The following is a 10,799-nucleotide window of genomic DNA, read 5'->3' as shown; positions in this document are numbered from 1 at the left end:
CCAACAAACAAACCACCACAGCATGACAAACTGACTGACGAGTGGTGGACATAAGGAAGTAGAAATAGTTAACGTAGACCACTGCTCTTTCAAATCAGTTGATAGCTAAGAACAGGTACTTGGAGAATAGTGTCAAATGAAGATGTTTCCTTGGTTTTTTGTTTGTTTGTTTATAGGAGAGATTTGACAACGTTCAAGTTGAGAGGGATAAGCCAAGTGTTGTTAAGTGCCATCGAGTCGGTTCCAACTCATAGTGATCCTGTGTAGGGTTTCTGAGGAGCGGCTGGTGACTTTGAACTGCCGATCTTGTGGTCCATTGCTTATCCTACAGTGCCACATCAGGACTCCAGATAAGTCATAGAGGAAGAATAAAAGCAATGTAAACCGCCAATGAAAAAAGAGTTCTGTGCATGGTCTTCCAGAACAGGGTAAATTATAACATAGAAGTATTAACCACTGAGGAAGGAAAAGAAGTAAAAATTGATGAACTTGAAGAATACTTTGTAGGAGGTTATATCAGTTTTTTATTACTGCTTAAAATGGTATCAAAATTACAATAGTTTTAAACAGTACACATTTATTTACACATAGCTCTGGAAATCAGAAATCTTCACGATGTGTCTGGGTTCTCTCGTACGGTGAAATCAGACTTCAGCCAAGCTCTGTTTTCATCTGGGGCTTGGGGTCCCATTCCGAGCCCATTCAGGTTGTTGGCAAAATTCAGTGCAGTGCAGTTGCAGGACTGAGGCTCTGGTTTCTGGTTGGTATAGGACATTCAAGAGTTCTTCCAGGCCAGCTAGCCAATCTCACTGCTCTCCTCTTCTATGCCAGTTCGAGAAAATAAAAAATAAAAAATCTCTACTTTTAAAGGGCTCACCTGACTCAATGAGGGTCACCAAGGATCATCTCCCTATCTTAAAATCAACTTACTAGAGACCTTAATTATATATGCAAAATTCCTTTGGCTATTGTTAGAGAAAAAAACTAAATGAGACTGCTTTTACCCAGGGTATTGTAGTAGGGAGAATAGCCCAGATCCAAAATTCAAACTGTCTCAACAGGATGGCTTTGCCTTAGACTTTTATGATGTTGTTGTTGATGGTGGTCATTGAGTGGATTCTGACTCAAGGCAAACCCTTGTTACAGGTCAGAACTGCTACATGGGGTTTTCTTGGCTGTAATCTTAGCAGAAGTAGATCATAAAAATTTTTCTTTCCTGCTACTGGAATCCCTGGTCAACCAATTGGAAGAGACCTGTATTTATGCCCATTCCAAAGAAAAGTGAACCAAAGGAATGCAGAAATCATCAAGCCATATCATTAATGTCACATACAAGTAAAATTTTGCTTAAGATTATTAAAAAAGTATTGCAATGGTACATCAACAGGAAATGGCCAAAAATTCAAGCTGGAGTTATAAAAATGGAACTAAGGGTATCACTGCTTACATCAGATGGATCTTGGATGAAAGCAGAATAAACCAGAAAGATGTTTACCTGTGCTTTATTGACTATGCAAAGGCTTTCGACTTTGTGTATCATGACAAGCTATGGACAATGTTGTTGAGAATGAGTATTCCAGAACACTTAATTGTGCTCATGAGAAACCTGTCAACAGACCAAGAGGCAGTCTTCTGAACACAACATGGGGATACAACATGTTTAAAATCAGGAAAGATGTGAAACAGAGTTGTATTCTTTCACTATGCTTATTCAATCTGTATGCTGAGCAAATAATCTGAGACACTAGATTATATAAAGAAGAACATGACATCATAATTGGAGAAAGACTCATCAAGAACCTATTATATGCAAATGATACAGCCTTGCTTGCTAAAAGTGAAGAGGACTTAAAACACTTACTTATGATGGTCAAAGGCCACAGTCTTCAATTTGAATTGTACCTCAAAGTAAGGAAAATGAAAATCCTCACAATTAGACTAATAAATAATATCATGATAAAATGGAGAAAAGATTGAAGTTGCCAAAGACTTCATTTTGCTTGGATCGACTCTCAACACTCATGGAGGCAGCAGGCAAAAAATCAAAAGGCGTATTGCATTGACTACTGCCCAAGACCTCTCTAAAGTGTTCAAGAGCAAACATGTCAGTGTGAGGACTAGGGTACAACTGATTTAGGTCATGATATTTTCAATTGCTTCATATGCATGTGAAAATTGGACAGTGAATAAGGAGTACCATAGAAGAATCGATACATTTGAATTATGGTATTAAAGAAGAATATTAAAAGTACCGTACTGCCAGAAGAACAAACAAATCTGTGTTGGAAGAAGTACAGCCAGAATGTTCCTTAGAAGCAAGGATGGCAAGACTTGCTCTTTCATACCTTGGACATGTTATCTGGATAGATTGGTCCCTGGAGAAGAACATCATTCTTGGAAAAGTGAGGGTCATATTAGTAAGGATGGTTCTTTGCAATATATAGTTTCTTGGAACACAAAGGTTAAAGTCATATTAGTAAGGATGGTTCTTTGCAATATATAGTTTCCTGGAACACAAAGGTTAAAGGGATTTTTTTTTTTTTTTTTTTTTTTAAGTTTACTTGTGCTTTATTGACTATGCTAAACTTTTTTTTTTTTTAATGTTTTATTGTGAATTATATGATGGTTTACATGGGAGAACTTTAGTTTTACATTCATTCCATCTTATATCATCTCACTGCCATGGTTCCAATCCCCTCCATGCATCATCAACCACCCAAAGGGTATATCCCAGAAACCCGCCCCCTATGCTTCCCCCTCTTCCCCCCAGTTTTCGGCCCACAGCCCCTTTCCCTCTCTAGGTCCAAGGTCCCCAGTCACTTCATCACTCCACGTCATCATCTCTGTCTCTATCTCAGGCATCTCTGTTTCTCTGGGTAGGGTCCCGCTCTTGGCTCTTCTCCGTTGATGGTCCCAGAGGCCTCCGCTCCTATCCTGGAGAATTAATCACTCCCCTCCTTGTTACAAAAATTCTACCTTTGCATTTCCAACCCTCATAATCCGTTCTGATAAGCATTATTCACTACAGTATCATGAGTTACCCATCTGTATCTCCTTTCATCAGCTCCGCCTAGACAGATTGAATAGTACCTACTGGAGATTCTGCCTTCCTCCATGCTCCCTAGCACCAGGTTCCCTCTTGAAAGCTTGTAAGCCAGTCACTTCTTGCCTTTGTAGTCCCCCCCCTCCCCATTTGAGTATCCAATGTCCAAGCTGCCCTTCTCCGTCCACTCTGTGTGTGGGTATGTGTGTGAATGATTCTTGCTTTGAGGATTTGTTCCCTCTTTTGAGTTGCTGCTCCATAGGTATAGGTCAAGTTCATCAGACCGTATCAGCTCACTCTTCCCCCCAACCCTTCTTTCTTTTCCTGGTTGAGCTCTGATCATCCAGTCATCCGGTCCAGGTCACGTGGGTATCATCTGCAAGCGTGGGCACTCCTGTGTGCATATGTCCTCTCTTCCCATCAGCCAGTAGCTCCACTCTCCTCTCGAGTCCTCCGTGGCCACGCCACTGACTCTGGGCCCAAGAGTCCCCAGGCCTCTTCACGTTGCTTGCTAAAATGGGATTTCTTAACTGTTACTCTTTTATAAGACTACAGGGCTAGATAAAGTTCAATATTGTTAATTGTTCCTTTAGTTAAAGAACATCATTTGTCCCTGAACAACACAGAAGTGAGCATTATTTTAGGGGGAAAAAGACCCCAAACTCAAACAGATTTTACAGAGATCCCTTTACTAAGCCTTAAACAGGACAAAGACAAATCATCCAGATGAGGGAAACTATCAGCATGAGACCATATAATGTCTAAAGGATTCAAGGTCTTATAGCTAATTATGGTGGTGGTTGTGGTGGTGGTAGTGTGTTGTGGAGTCAGTTCTGATTCACAGTGACCCTGTATAGAGTTTCTGAGGCTGTGAATATTTACAGGAGCAGAAAGCTTCACCTTTCTCCTGTGGAGAAACTGGTAGATTTGAACTGCTGACATTATAGTTAGCAGCCCAACATTTAACCCACTAAGCCACCAAAGCTCCTTAGTAACTAATTATAGACAACAAAAAACAAAGAAAACTGTCTGAAATCATGATTGGCTGCAGATCACTTCATCGCTATCACAAGCAGGCCTATAGAAGTGGAGAAAGGACCATATTTGGGATAAATACACAATTGCAGATTTGAAATTTTTACAGGGTGATATAATCATGACTATAAAATAATCACTAGACCACAGGTCATTTTAATTGCAAGGTCAGCAGTTAAAACTCACCAGTCACTCCTTGGAAACCTTATACAGGGTGGCTATGAGTCGGAACCGATTCAGCGGTGCTTAACAACAACAACATAAGGATCAGAAGGCAGCAAGAGCTGAAGGACACAGTTTCTGACCCTGTGTTTGGAGAATTCAACTGAATGGAGACTGAAAATGAAATTCAAGACAAGTCAATGGAAGAGGAAAGCACAAAGGAAAAACATGAAGGAAAAAAGAAGAGTTCTCAAGTTAAACAGGTGCTTGCTGATAATGCTAAGTAAGTAAATTTCTGGTTTGGAGATGCCAGTCTGCAAAAGTAGAGATTTCTGAGAAAGCATATAGAAAAATCTAGACATGGAAATGTTAATATATCACTTCTTGTGTCATTTAACAAAATGAAAAAAAAAAAATTAACCACTGATGGAAAATTAGTTGCCAGGGTATTGAAAAGTTCAGCTGTTGTAGAGTTGGGTTTAGAAGGCACCAGGGTCAGAAGAAAAAAAGCCTCTAAGTGAAAGACCACAGGTTGATGATGAGCAGTCTACATATGTGGAATTACTTCATCACAGCTGGATTGAAAGAGTATTTGAGAAATGTGGCAATGTTGTTTATGTATGTATTCCACATTATATGTCTACTGGAGATCCAAAGGGATTTGCATTTGTGGAATTTGAAGTAAAAGAACAAGCAGCAAAAGCTATTGAGTTTCTTAACAATCCACTAGAAGAAGCACCAAGAAAACCTGGGATATTTCCTAAGACAGTGAAAAGTAAACCCATTCCAGCTCTAAGAGTACCTGGAGAAAAGAAAGAAAAAAAGAAGAAAGGTCGCGGCGTGAAGAAGGAAGATGATGCCAAGCCAAAGAGGCAAATATGGACAGCGCCATGAGAGCATCTATAAAGTAAAAGATCCAGGACAACATCTGAGGGGTCTGAAGGAAAAATAACTGAACCCCCAAAGCCACCCATAAAGTAAAAGAAAAAACGGGGCAAGACTGAAGTATCCAACTTACCTGAAGTAAGAACCGGTAAGAAGAAGAGAAGAAACTCCGCAAATGCAGAATGCCTAGCTCCCAGAGCTAAAGTGGAAAAAAAAAAAATAATAAACAAAATGCTTAAAAAGGAAGAACCTCTGGTAACATAGTGGTTACAGAATTGGGGTGCTAACCTAAAGGTCAGCAGTTTGAAACTACCAGCTGTTCCACGGGAGAAAGATGAGGCTTTCTGCTCCCATAAAGATTTACAGCCTCAGAAACCATGTACAGGGTCACTATGAGTTGGAACCAACTCCACTGCACACCACCGTCACCACCATCAAAGAAGTTTCCCAAGAAAGCAAAGACATCTCCACAGAAGAGAAAAGGACATAGCAGATAAAGACGGATCTCTTTTAAAAGCAAAAAGGAAGCACAAGGAAAAGCATAAAGAGACATAAAATGAGAAAAGAGGTTATACTATAAAGAGTACTATCAAAGAGTGAATGAATGGATTTGATAAAGGAGTTTTTGTTGTTGTTGTTAAGTGCCTTCGAGTCGGTTCCGACCCATAGTGATACTGTATAGGGTTTCTGAGGGGCAGCTGGTGAGCTTGAACCACTAACCTTGCAGTTCAAACGCTTTGAGTCTGGCACATTAACCCACAGTGCCACACACTAGCATGGCTTCTTTTTAAAAAACAAAAAACAATATCCCAAGTAAAATCAGAGTCAGAAATGGAAATCAACCATGGAGAACTTAATAAGTCTGGAATGAAAAATGAAAAAATCAACAATGAAAAATATTGCCCCCCAGGAGGTTAGTTCGATAGAACCACACATTGTGAGTGGAGTGATTGTGACATGCATTGTGACACTCTAGCAGGCAGGAAACAAGTTCGGGATACTTTGGTAGTGATCTCAGAAGTTGTCTATATTGGCTTCCTAAAAGGAGATACAGAATGCCATGAAAGATTTAAGACTTCTGAAGCTGCTCAAGCAGTGATAGATGCATGCACAGAAATTAAAAAAAGAAGTGCAGCCAGAGTGCTCCTTAGAGGCCAAGAGGCCAAACTTCGCCTTTCTTATTTTGGACATATTGTCAGGAGGGAGTCGCTGGAGAAGGATAGCATGTTTGGTAAGGTGGAGGGTCAGAGAAAAAGAGGAAGACCCCCAACGAGATGGATTGCCCAAGTGGCAGCATCCTCAAGCGTGGCAACAATAGTGAGGTTGGCCCAAGATAGGGCAGTGTTTCATTCTGCTGTGCATAAGGTCACTATGGATCGGTCCTGACTCAGTGGCACCTAACAACAACTGGAAACTCAAGGTCCTTTCTGGTAATCATGAACAGAGGTATTGGCAGAAAATTTTTGTAGCCAGCAAGCCAAACTGAATCAGCCTCTAGAAAAAAAAAAAGAGGCACTGAGAGGTTAATCACCAAAGCTGAAAAGATTAGTCTGGCAAAGACTCAACAAGCAAGTAAACACATTAGATTTCCTGAATATGACTAAACAAAATTTAATTCTGAATATTTCACTGGATACTGGAGCTATCAGGAAATCCATCTTTATTATGATAATACTACATAATGTTGCTCTAAAATCTACATATGAACTAAAAATATACCTTGATCCTGAATTTATAAATAAGAATTTCTTTATAAATAGGTACATGTATACCATAATTTTTTTACTTGCTTTTTTGTTGAATCATCTTATGCTATATCAACCACAAAGTTACTGAGTAAATAAATGTGTTTGAACATTAAAAAAATTTTTTACAGGATTTATTCTAGGGCCCTTTGACCACCTGGCTACTTGATGATAAGGATATGACTCATGACAATGAAGCCCAAATATCCCAACTTCCCTAGGTGATGCACAAATGTAAGTCAATAAGAACACCCCCAGGGAATTTACCTAAGGGAAAGACTGCCTTCCTGGGCTGGCCTAGGTATTGTAATCTACCTTCAAACACAATGTCTGAGGACCTAGCTGAACAATGGTCAGAATGAACTCACAAGGAGTCCAAAGTTACAACAAGATTCAAAATGGAGTTTGAGCTCCCATTGTAAATCATTGTTGCTGTTATGTGCCATAGAGTCCGTTACAACTCATAGCGACCCTGTACAGGGTTTCTGAGACTGTAAATCTTTATGGGAGCAGAAAGCTTCATCTTTCTCCTATGGAACAGCTGGTATTTTGAACTGCTAACCTTAAGGTTTGCAGCCCAATTCATAACCACTACACTACCAGTGCTCCTTATTGTAAATCACAACCTTCCACAAAGCCAAGTGCTTTAGAATTTAAGCTCTAATACAACACAAATCTCCTGAGTGTTTATTGCTAAGCAGAAAGGTAATCTCTCGAGAACTCTTGGTGGTGGTGTTCCTGCAAAATTAGTTCAACCATTTATTGAAATGTGGTGGCAAAGGTCAGTTGATTCAAAGTCCTGGAGTTAAAACATCTTAAAAAGCTTTTGATTGTGTGGATCATGACAAGCTATGGACAACATTGAGAAGTATGAGTATTGCAGAACATTTCATTGTACTTCTGAGGAATCTGTACCTGGACCAAGAAACAGTTGTTCGAACAGAACATGGGAACACTGAATGTTTTAAAATTGGGAAAGGTGTGAGACAGGGTTGTATTCTTTCACCATACTTATTCAACCTGTATGCTGAGCAAATAATAAGAGAAGCTGGGTTCTATGAAGAAAAACGTGGCATCAGGATTGGAGGAAGACTCATTAACAACCTGTGATATGCAGATGATACAACCTTGCTTGCTGAAAGTGAAGAGGACTTGAAACATTTACTGATGAAGATCAAAGAACACAGCCTTCGGTATGGGTTGCATCTCAATGTCAGAAAAACAAAAATCCTCACTGGACCACTAAACAACATTCTTATCAATGGAGAAAAGATTGAAGTTGTCAAGGACTTCATTCTTCTTGAATCAACTATCAACACTCATGGAAGCAGCAGTCAAGAGATCAGACGATGTATTGCATTGGGCAAATCTGCTACACAGGAACTTTTTTAAAGTGTTGAAGAGCAGAGATGTCAGCTTGAGGACTAAGGTGCGCCTGACCCAAGTCATGGTATTTTCAATAACCTCATATGGATGCGAAAACTGGACAGTGAATAAGGAAGACCGTAGAAGAATTGATGCTTTTGAGTTGTGGTGTTGGAGGAGAATATTGACAGTGCCATGGACTGCCAAAAGAACCAATAGATCTGTTTTGAAAGAAGTGCAGCCAGAGTGCTCCTCAGAGGCCAAGATGGCTAAGCTTCGTCTCTCATACTTTGGACATATTGTCCGGAGAGAACAGTCACTGGAGAAGGATGTCATGCTGGGTAAGATGGAGGGTCAGAGAAAAAGAGGAAGACCCCCAACAAGATGGATCAGCCAGGTGGCATCATTGATGGAGTCAAGTGTGGCAGTGGTGGTGGGGATGGCCCAGGATCGGACCTTGTTTCGTTCTGTTGTGCATGGGGTCACTATGAGCCGGTTCCGACTCAATGGCACCTGACAACAACAGAAAACAAGATGCTTAAAATGAAGAAGTTAAATATCAATATGAAAGCTTATATTAAAGTAAATACCCTTAGGAGTTGAACTCAGAGTAACCAGTCCAGTGGGTTACAAGAGATCCATGTAGGAAAATCTTTTTATTGTACAGTATACCTCATTGAAGGAGTTCTGGTGGCGTAGTGGTTACAAATTGGATTGCTAATCTCATGGTCAGCAGTTCAAAACTACCAACTGTTCCGCAGGAGAAAGACAAGGCTTTCTGCTCCTATAAAGATTTACAGCCTCGGCAACCCTGTATAAGGTCGCTATGAGTTGGAACTGACTCCACGGCATATAACAACATCAACTGCTCATTGAGTTTCTTGAAATCAATGGTCTTGGTGCTATCATCCACAGACTTGATTACTTCTTTTACTAAAGGCATGCATAGCCTAGGTCAGACTTCCTTAGTGTCCAAGACACTAGCTTGTACAGGGAGAAATCCAGCCCCCTGCATGTTCTACAGCGACGAATCTTCCAAGTTGCTAAGCTTTAGCTCACATGGCTTCTTCTGATTTCCAGTTTGAAATCTGAAGGATTTCTGCTTGTGAATGACTCCAGCCAGAGTTTAGGTCTTATCCTGTGCCCAGGTTTAAGTTTCAGACACCAGTTTTTCCTGAGTACCTAATGTACCTCTGAAAGACAAATTACTGGAGTTAAAAACAGGATGTATTTAAAAGTGAGTCTTAAGCCACTTTCCCTAGCCAGCACGAGAAGAACAGAAACTCCCTCTCAGGAGCTTTCCTAGGCATGTGCCATATGGCTGGTTGTGATGCCATAGGCCGTGAACCTCAGAACAGTCTTTAAACTTCCCCTCCCTGCTTCCGTAGACCAGCCATGTATATATGATGCATTACTGCTATATCAGTCTAAGGCAGGGAGCCTAGGGGGCCTCTTAGAGTTACTAGGAAAGCAAAGACTTTGTCTCAAGGACAGGAGGTCTCATTGGTTTTCTACTGTACCCTGGTGCCTGGTCCAGTGCCTGGGACATATACAGTTGGCACTCAGTAAGTGAGTAGATTCTCAGCAATGGATAATTTTTAAGAACTATAACCGCATAATCCCCCCACTCCCAGAGAAGCCCCTGAGCACTTATGACGAATTCAGCTGAAGATCTCAGGTGGCTCATCTGCTACTTGATCTCTCCAAGTTTCCCTGAGACAGGGAGCCAAGGGAACCTTTTGGAGAATGGAATCATTAATTCCAAGACCTTGCTCACACTATACCCTGTTTACTATAAACAGACCACCCATAAGCTCTTTGTATTTTACTCACTAGTACAGTGTTAACTGGAGTCCTGGGATGGGGGCACTCTGTAGGATAAGCACTGGACTACTAACTCAAAGGTCAGTAATTCATATCTACCAGTTTCTCCTTGAAAACCCTATACAGAGTCGTTAAGAGTCAGAACCAACTCAAAGGCAATTAACAAAAAACAACACCCACCTTGAAAGATGACCTTTCCTTGGAGAAGAAGGTAGGTTAGGAGAGGAGTTGGGGAGAACACCAGTAACTGGAAGGGTCTGGAACTAAAGTACCAAAGAACTATGCATGTATAACATCCCATAATAAGTTTGGTCTATTCCCACCAGAGGCCTTTGCATTGGAATCCATCTTGCAAACTGCAGTGCACATTCCCAGTACACAACCAGTTAGTATGGTGGTAGTAGTGGTTGTATGCCACCAGTTCAAACTTACAGTGACCCTGTATTGGGTTTTCCGAGGCTGCAGTCCCTTACAGGAACAGAAAGCCTCCCCTTTCTCCAGCAGAACAACTGGTATATTCAAACTGTTAACCTTTTGGTTAACAGCCCAGCTCATCCTTGTATTGCACTGTGGAATAAAGCAATGGACTGCAAGGTTGTCTTGAACCGCAAGGTCAGAGGTTCAAACTCACCAGCTGCTCCTTGGAAACCCTATACAGGATCACGATGAGTCAGAACCGATTGGACAGCACTTAACAACAACAACAACCAGGGCTCCTTACCAATTAGCATATTGTTGTT

General features: G+C 40.8%; 1 pseudogene; it reads left to right on the top strand.

Annotated features, from left to right (window-relative positions):
- Positions 1-4,407: 4,407 nt before the first annotated feature.
- LOC102825517 lies at positions 4,408-6,729 on the top strand (annotated as a pseudogene).
- Positions 6,730-10,799: the final 4,070 nt, after the last annotated feature.

This window comes from Chrysochloris asiatica, unplaced genomic scaffold (genome assembly GCF_000296735.1).
Source record: "Chrysochloris asiatica unplaced genomic scaffold, ChrAsi1.0 scaffold00002, whole genome shotgun sequence".
Taxonomy (NCBI): domain Eukaryota; kingdom Metazoa; phylum Chordata; class Mammalia; order Afrosoricida; family Chrysochloridae; genus Chrysochloris; species Chrysochloris asiatica.
This window is presented reverse-complemented; position numbering and strand designations above follow the sequence as displayed.